Source organism: Oncorhynchus mykiss, chromosome 10, assembly GCF_057628025.1.
Source record: "Oncorhynchus mykiss isolate SJ-2025 chromosome 10, ASM5762802v1, whole genome shotgun sequence".
Classification (NCBI taxonomy): Eukaryota; Metazoa; Chordata; class Actinopteri; order Salmoniformes; family Salmonidae; genus Oncorhynchus; species Oncorhynchus mykiss.
Genome location: NC_143031.1, coordinates 77,572,501 through 77,581,996, shown reverse-complemented (window position 1 = coordinate 77,581,996; position 9,496 = coordinate 77,572,501).

Sequence of the window (9,496 nt, the reverse complement as noted above, 5' to 3'; positions counted from 1 at the left end):
ACACACACCCTGTACATAACCGTCTGCTGTCTGTCCAACACACACCCTGTACATAACCTTCTGCCGTCTGTCCAACACACACCCTGTACATAACCGTCTGCTGTCTGTCCAACACACACCCTGTACAAAACCGTCTGCCGTCTGTCCAACACACACCCTGTACATAACCGTCTGCTGTCTATCCAACACACACCCTGTACATAACCGTCTGCCGTCTGTCCAACACACACCCTGTACATAACCGTCTGCCGTCTGTCCAACACACACCCTGTACATAACCGTCTGCTGTCTATCCAACACACACCCTGTACATAACCGTCTGCTGTCTATCCAACACACACCCTGTACATAACCGTCTGCTGTCTGTCCAACACACACCCTGTACATAACCGTCTGCTGTCTATCCAACACACATCCTGTACATAACCGTCTGCCGTCTGTCCAACACACACCCTGTGCATAACCGTCTGCCGTCTGTCCAACACACACCCTGTACATAACCGTCTGCTGTCTATCCAACACACACCCTGTACATAACCGTCTGCTGTCTATCCAACACACACCCTGTACATAACCGTCTGCCGTCTGTCCAACACACACCCTGTACATAACCGTCTGCCGTCTGTCCAACACACACCCTGTACATAACCGTCTGCTGTCTATCCAACACACACCCTGTACATAACCGTCTGCTGTCTATCCAACACACACCCTGTACATAACCGTCTGCTGTCTATCTAACACACACCCTGTACATTACCGTCTGCCGTCTGTCCAACACACACCCTGTACATAACCGTCTGCTGTCTATCCAACACACACCCTGTACATAACCGTCTGCCGTCTGTCCAACACACACCCTGTACATAACCGTCTGCTGTCTATCTAACACACACCCTGTACATAACCGTCTGCCGTCTGTCTAACACACACCCTGTACATAACCGTCTGCTGTCTATCCAACACACACCCTGTACATAACCGTCTGCTGTCTATCTAACACACACCCTGTACATTACCGTCTGCCGTCTGTCCAACACACACCCTGTACATAACCGTCTGCTGTCTATCCGACACACACCCTGTACATAACCGTCTGCTGTCTATCCAACACACACCCTGTACATAACCGTCTGCCGTCTGTCCAACACACACCCTGTACATAACCGTCTGCCGTCTATCCAACACACACCCTGTACATAACCGTCTGCTGTCTATCTAACACACACCCTGTACATAACCGTCTGCTGTCTATCCAACACACACCCTGTACATAACCGTCTGCTGTCTATCCAACACACACCCTGTACATAACCGTCTGCTGTCTATCCAACACACACCCTGTACATAACCGTCTGCCGTCTGTCCAACACACACCCTGTACATAACCGTCTGCCGTCTATCCAACACACACCCTGTACATAACCGTCTGCCGTCTGTCCAACACACACCCTGTACATAACCGTCTGCTGTCTGTCCAACACACACCCTGTACATAACCGTCTGCTGTCTATCTAACACACACCCTGTACATAACCGTCTGCCGTCTATCCAACACACACCCTGTACATAACCGTCTGCCGTCTATCCAACACACACCCTGTACATAACCGTCTGCTGTCTAACTAACACACACCCTGTACATAACCGTCTGCCGTCTGTCCAACACACACCCTGTACATAACCGTCTGCTGTCTGTCTAACACACACCCTGTACATAACCGTCTGCCGTCTGTCCAACACACACCCTGTACATAACCGTCTGCCGTCTGTCCAACACACACCCTGTACATAACCGTCTGCCGTCTATCTAACACACACCCTGTACATAACCGTCTGCTGTCTATCTAACACACACCCTGTACATAACCGTCTGCTGTCTATCCAACACACACCCTGTACATAACCGTCTGCTGTCTATCCAACACACACCCTGTACATAACCGTCTGCTGTCTGTCCAACACACACCCTGTGTATAACCGTCTGCCGTCTATCTAACACACACCCTGTACATAACCGTCTGCCGTCTGTCCAACACACACCCTGTACATAACCGTCTGCTGTCTGTCCAACACACACCCTGTACATAACCGTCTGCTGTCTATCTAACACACACCCTGTACATAACCGTCTGCTGTCTATCTAACACACACCCTGTACATAACCGTCTGCTGTCTATCTAACACACACCCTGTACATAACCGTCTGCTGTCTATCCAACACACACCCTGTGCATAACCGTCTGCCGTCTGTCCAACACACACCCTGTACATAACCGTCTGCCGTCTGTCCAACACACACCCTGTACATAACCGTCTGCCGTCTGTCCAACACACACCCTGTTCATAACCGTCTGCCGTCTGTCCAACACACACCCTGTACATAACCGTCTGCCGTCTGTCCAACACACACCCTGTACATAACCGTCTGCCGTCTGTCCAACACACACCCTGTACATAACCGTCTGCTGTCTGTCCAACACACACCCTGTACATAACCGTCTGCTGTCTGTCCAACACACACCCTGTACATAACCGTCTGCTGTCTGTCCAACACACACCCTGTACATAACCGTCTGCTGTCTGTCCAACACACACCCTGTACATAACCGTCTGCCGTCTATCTAACACACACCCTGTACATAACCGTCTGCTGTCTGTCCAACACACACCCTGTACATAACCGTCTGCTGTCTGTCCAACACACACCCTGTACATAACCGTCTGCTGTCTATCTAACACACACCCTGTACATAACCGTCTGCCGTCTGTCCAACACACACCCTGTACATAACCGTCTGCTGTCTGTCCAACACACACCCTGTACATAACCGTCTGCTGTCTATCTAACACACACCCTGTACATAACCGTCTGCTGTCTGTCCAACACACACCCTGTACATAACCGTCTGCCGTCTGTCCAACACACACCCTGTACATAACCGTCTGCTGTCTGTCCAACACACACCCTGTACATAACCGTCTGCTGTCTGTCCAACACACACCCTGTACATAACCGTCTGCTGTCTGTCCAACACAACAGTAATCTTGAGACATGTACTTTTCTTAAATATACATTATTTTTTTTTAAAGGTCAAGTTTTTGCAGTGAGCCAATGGGGTAACCTAGGTAACCACAGGATGTTGTTTCCTCACAGGCGGTTGGACCCGCAACGTTCTATCTAATACTGACTGGGACTATAGACCAATGACTGTTCATCTAGGTAAGGGGTGGGGTCTAGACCATCCTATCAGCCAATCAGGGCTGTATCTAAATATCTTCAAATGTGTTTCCTAACACCCCCCACAGACAATCAGACGGAGTATTTCAAGGGCCAAGGGAGTCTGAGGGGAATAAATGATAAAAAATACATGTTGTTTTCATTAAATATTAGAGATACAATGACGATTTTAAAAGAAAATGACACAGACTGCATGGGGGCTTTAACATTGACCATTCGCCTGTGTATTCCAATGACTTACAGTATACGACTGGGAAAATGTACCACAACAAGATGGATACCAGAAGACTTCTGAGTCGGACAGCACTTTGCAGTATCTTCACTACCTCCTAAATAACACCCTGTCCAGGCCGGCGTCTCAAACGTCTTTTTTCTATTTAATGCCCTACTGTTGTAGAAGCAGTGCACTAAATAGGAGGTCGGGGGCCATTTGGGATACAGGCCAAGGTCTCTACGTTGTCCACACCAGAAACGCATCACTCAGCTTTATGTTCGTATCATGACACGTTAATAGGTAGTGGGGCACACAGTAAATATAGGGCCCCTGTCGATATCCCTCCGCCACGTGAAGTAACTCACGGTGTTCTGGGCCTGTGATTCACACAGTTTGTGCTGAGAGATAAAAGGATTTTGATGAGCTAGATCTTCTCCACATGACGGTGGAGTTGATGTGAACGGAATTAAATCATGAACCTGAGTTGACCTCTAGTGTGGATGAAGTGTCATTAATTAATAAGGCACGAGGAGGTGTGGTATATGGTCAATATACCACGGTTAAGGGCTATTCTTAGACACAACGCAACGTGGAGTGCCTGGATACAGCCCTTAGCCGTTCTACATTGGCCATATACCACAAACCCCCAAGGTGTCTTATTGCTGTTATAAACTGGTTACCAACGTAATTAGAACAGTACAAATAAATGTTTTGTCATATCCATGGAATACGGTCTGATATACCACAGCTGTCAGCCAATCAGCATTCTGGGCTCGACCCACCCAGGTTAGAGACCAGAAGAGCAGGAAGGTTTACTACTGTACAGCTGACGATACACTAAGTTTATGTACTGGACACAAGATACACATACACTATAACACTCCTACTGCAGACAGCAACGAGCGACACACACACACACACACACACACACACACACACACACACACACACACTTGACTGTGTGTGCACTTGAGTGTGTGTTTGTGTGTTTGTGTGTGCATATTGAGTGTCTCCTGTGTAGCCTTGAGCGGTCTCTGGGTGGTAGGTAATGTTATAGTGTCTAGAGAGAGAGTAGTGTACCAGTCTCTGGGTGGTAGGTAATGTTATAGTGTCTAGAGAGAGTAGTGTACTAGTCTCTGGGTGGTAGGTAATGTTATAGTGTCTACAGAGAGAGTAGTGTACCAGTCTCTGGGTGGTAGGTAATATTATAGTGTCTAGAGAGAGTAGTGTACCAGTCTCTGGGTGGTAGGTAATGTTATAGTGTCTAGAGAGAGAGTGTTCCAGTCTCTGGGTGGTAGGTAATGTTATAGTGTCTAGAGAGAGTAGTGTACCAGTCTCTGGGTGGTAGGTAATATTATAGTGTCTAGAGAGAGAGTGTTCCAGTCTCTGGGTGGTAGGTAATGTTATAGTGTCTACAGAGAGAGAGTGTTCCAGTCTCTGGGTGGTAGGTAATATTATAGTGTCTACAGAGAGAGTAGTGTACCAGTCTCTGGGTGGTAGGTAATGCTATAGTGTCTAGAGAGAGAGTAGTTTACCAGTCTCTGGGTGGTAGGTAATGTTATAGTGTCTACAGAGAGAGAGTAGTGTACCAGTCTCTGGGTGGTAGGTAATGTTATAGTGTCTAGAGAGACTAGTGTACCAGTCTCTGGGTGGTAGGTAATGTTATAGTGTCTACAGAGAGAGTAGTGTACTAGTCTCTGGGTGGTAGGTAATGTTATAGTGTCTACAGAGAGAGTAGTGTACCAGTCTCTGGGTGGTAGATAATGTTATAGTGTATACATAGAGAGTAGTGTACCAGTCTCTGGGTGGTAGGTAATGTTATAGTGTCTACAGAGAGAGAGTAGTGTACCAGTCTCTGGGTGGTAGGTAATGTTATAGTGTCTAGAGAGACTAGTGTACCAGTCTCTGGGTGGTAGGTAATGTTATAGTGTCTACAGAGAGAGTAGTGTACTAGTCTCTGGGTGGTAGGTAATGTTATAGTGTCTACAGAGAGAGTAGTGTACCAGTCTCTGGGTGGTAGATAATGTTATAGTGTATACAGAGAGAGTAGTGTACCAGTCTCTGGGTGGTAGGTAATATTATAGTGTCTACAGAGAGAGTAGTGTACCAGTCTCTGGGTGGTAGGTAATGTTATAGTGTCTACAGAGAGAGTAGTGTACCAGTCTCTGGGTGGTAGGTAATGTTATAGTGTCTACAGAGAGAGTAGTGTACCAGTCTCTGGGTGGTAGGTAATATTATAGTGTCTACAGAGAGAGTAGTGTACCAGTCTCTGGGTGGTAGGTAATGTTATAGTGTCTACAGAGAGAGTAGTGTACCAGTCTCTGGGTGGTAGGTAATGTTATAGTGTCTAGAGAGAGTAGTGTACCAGTCTCTGGGTGGTAGGTAATGTTATAGTGTCTACAGAGAGAGTAGTGTACCAGTCTCTGGGTGGTAGGTAATGTTATAGTGTCTACAGAGAGAGTAGTGTACCAGTCTCTGGGTGGTAGGTAATGTTATAGTGTCTATAGAGAGAGTAGTGTACCAGTCTCTGGGTGGTAGGTAATGTTATAGTGTCTAGAGAGAGTAGTGTACTAGTCTCTGGGTGATAGGTAATGTTATAGTGTCTAGAGAGAGTAGTGTACCAGTCTCTGGGTGGTAGGTAATGTTATAGTGTCTATAGAGAGAGTAGTGTACTAGTCTCTGGGTGGTAGGTAATATTATAGTGTCTAGAGAGAGTAGTGTACCAGTCTCTGGGTGGTAGGTAATGTTATAGTGTCTAGAGAGAGAGTAGTGTACCAGTCTCTGGGTGGTAGGTAATGTTATAGTGTCTACAGAGAGAGTAGTGTACCAGTCTCTGGGTGGTAGGTAATGGTATAGTGTCTACAGAGAGAGTAGTGTACCAGTCTCTGGGTGGTAGGTAATGTTATAGTGTATATAGAGAGAGTAGTGTACCAGTCTCTGGGTGGTAGGTAATGTTATAGTGTCTACAGAGAGAGTAGTGTACCAGTCTCTGGGTGGTAGGTAATGTTATAGTGTCTACAGAGAGAGTAGTGTACTAGTCTCTGGGTGGTAGGTAATGTTATAGTGTCTACAGAGAGAGTAGTGTACCAGTCTCTGGGTGGTAGGTAATGTTATAGTGTCTAGAGAGAGTAGTTTACCAGTCTCTGGGTGGTAGGTAATGTTATAGTGTCTACAGAGAGAGTAGTGTACCAGTCTCTGGGTGGTAGGTAATGTTATAGTGTCTAGAGAGAGTAGTTTACCAGTCTCTGGGTGGTAGGTAATGTTATAGTGTCTACAGAGAGAGTAGTGTACCAGTCTCTGGGTGGTAGGTAATGTTATAGTGTCTAGAGAGAGTAGTTTACCAGTCTCTGGGTGGTAGGTAATGTTATAGTGTCTACAGAGAGAGTAGTGTACCAGTCTCTGGGTGGTAGGTAATGTTATAGTGTCTACAGAGAGAGTAGTGTACCAGTCTCTGGGTGGTAGGTAATGTTATAGTGTCTAGAGAGAGTAGTGTACCAGTCTCTGGGTGGTAGGTAATGTTATAGTGTCTAGAGAGAGTAGTGTACCAGTCTCTGGGTGGTAGGTAATGTTATAGTGTCTAGAGAGAGTAGTTTACCAGTCTCTGGGTGGTAGGTAATGCTATAGTGTCTAGAGAGAGAGTAGTGTACCAGTCTCTGGGTGGTAGGTAATGCTATAGTGTCTAGAGAGAGAGTGTTCCAGTCTCTGGGTGGTAGGTAATGTTATAGTGTCTAGAGAGAGTAGTGTACTAGTCTCTGGGTGATAGGTAATGTTATAGTGTCTAGAGAGAGTAGTGTACCAGTCTCTGGGTGGTAGGTCATGTTATAGTGTCTATAGAGAGAGTAGTGTACTAGTCTCTGGGTGGTAGGTAATATTATAGTGTCTAGAGAGAGTAGTGTACCAGTCTCTGGGTGGTAGGTAATGTTATAGTGTCTAGAGAGAGAGTAGTGTACCAGTCTCTGGGTGGTAGGTAATGTTATAGTGTCTACAGAGAGAGTAGTGTACCAGTCTCTGGGTGGTAGGTAATGTTATAGTGTCTACAGAGAGAGTAGTGTACCAGTCTCTGGGTGGTAGGTAATGGTATAGTGTCTACAGAGAGAGTAGTGTACCAGTCTCTGGGTGGTAGGTAATGTTATAGTGTCTACAGAGAGAGTAGTGTACTAGTCTCTGGGTGGTAGGTAATGTTATAGTGTCTACAGAGAGAGTAGTGTACCAGTCTCTGGGTGGTAGGTAATGTTATAGTGTCTAGAGAGAGTAGTTTACCAGTCTCTGGGTGGTAGGTAATGTTATAGTGTCTACAGAGAGAGTAGTGTACCAGTCTCTGGGTGGTAGGTAATGTTATAGTGTCTAGAGAGAGTAGTTTACCAGTCTCTGGGTGGTAGGTAATGTTATAGTGTCTACAGAGAGAGTAGTGTACCAGTCTCTGGGTGGTAGGTAATGTTATAGTGTCTACAGAGAGAGTAGTGTACCAGTCTCTGGGTGGTAGGTAATGCTATAGTGTCTAGAGAGAGAGTAGTGTACCAGTCTCTGGGTGGTAGGTAATGCTATAGTGTCTAGAGAGAGAGTAGTGTACCAGTCTCTGGGTGGTAGGTAATGTTATAGTGTCTAGAGAGAGTAGTGTACCAGTCTCTGGGTGGTAGGTAATGCTATAGTGTCTACAGAGAGAGTAGTGTACCAGTCTCTGGGTGGTAGGTAATGTTATAGTGTCTACAGAGAGAGTAGTGTACCAGTCTCTGGGTGGTAGGTAATGTTATAGTGTCTAGAGAGAGTAGTGTACCAGTCTCTGGGTGGTAGGTAATGTTATAGTGTCTAGAGAGAGTAGTGTACCAGTCTCTGGGTGGTAGGTAATGTTATAGTGTCTAGAGAGAGTAGTTTACCAGTCTCTGGGTGGTAGGTAATGCTATAGTGTCTAGAGAGAGAGTAGTGTACCAGTCTCTGGGTGGTAGGTAATGCTATAGTGTCTAGAGAGAGAGTAGTGTACCAGTCTCTGGGTGGTAGGTAATGTTATAGTGTCTACAGAGAGAGTAGTGTACCAGTCTCTGGGTGGTAGGTAATGTTATAGTGTCTACAGAGAGAGTTGTGTACCAGTCTCTGGGTGGTAGGTAATGTTATAGTGTCTAGAGAGAGTAGTGTACCAGTCTCTGGGTGGTAGGTAATGTTATAGTGTCTACATAGAGAGTAGTTTACCAGTCTCTGGGTGGTAGGTAATGTTATAGTGTCTACAGAGAGAGTAGTTTACCAGTCTCTGGGTGGTAGGTAATGTTATAGTGTCTACAGAGAGAGTAGTGTACCAGTCTCTGGGTGGTAGGTAATGTTATAGTGTCTACATAGAGAGTAGTTTACCAGTCTCTGGGTGGTAGGTAATGTTATAGTGTCTACAGAGAGAGTAGTTTACCAGTCTCTGGGTGGTAGGTAATGTTATAGTGTCTACAGAGAGAGTAGTTTACCAGTCTCTGGGTGGTAGGTAATGTTATAGTGTCTAGAGAGAGTAGTGTACCAGTCTCTGGGTGGTAGGTAATGTTATAGTGTCTACATAGACACTATAAGAGCCCTATTCCCTACATAGTGCACTACTTTAGACCAGAGCCCTATTCCCTACATAGTTCACTACTTTTGACCAGAACCCTATTCCCTACATAGTGCACTACTTTAGACCAGAGCCCTATTCCCTATATAGCGCACTACTTTAGACCAGAGCCCTATTCCCTACATAGTTCACTACTTTTGACCAGAACCCTATTCCCTACATAGTGCACTACTTTAGACCAGAACCCTATTCCCTATATAGTGCACTACTTTTGACCAGAACCTTATTCCCTACATAGTGTACTACTTTAGACCAGAGCCCTATTCCCTATATAGTGCACTACTTTAGACCAGAGCCCTATTCCCTATATAGTGCACTACTTTAGACCAGAGCCCTATTCCCTACATAGTGCACTACTTTAGACCAGAGCCCTATTTCCTACATAGTGCACTACTTTAGACCAGAACCCTATTCCCTATATAGTGCACTACTTTAGACCAGAGCCCTATTCCCTACA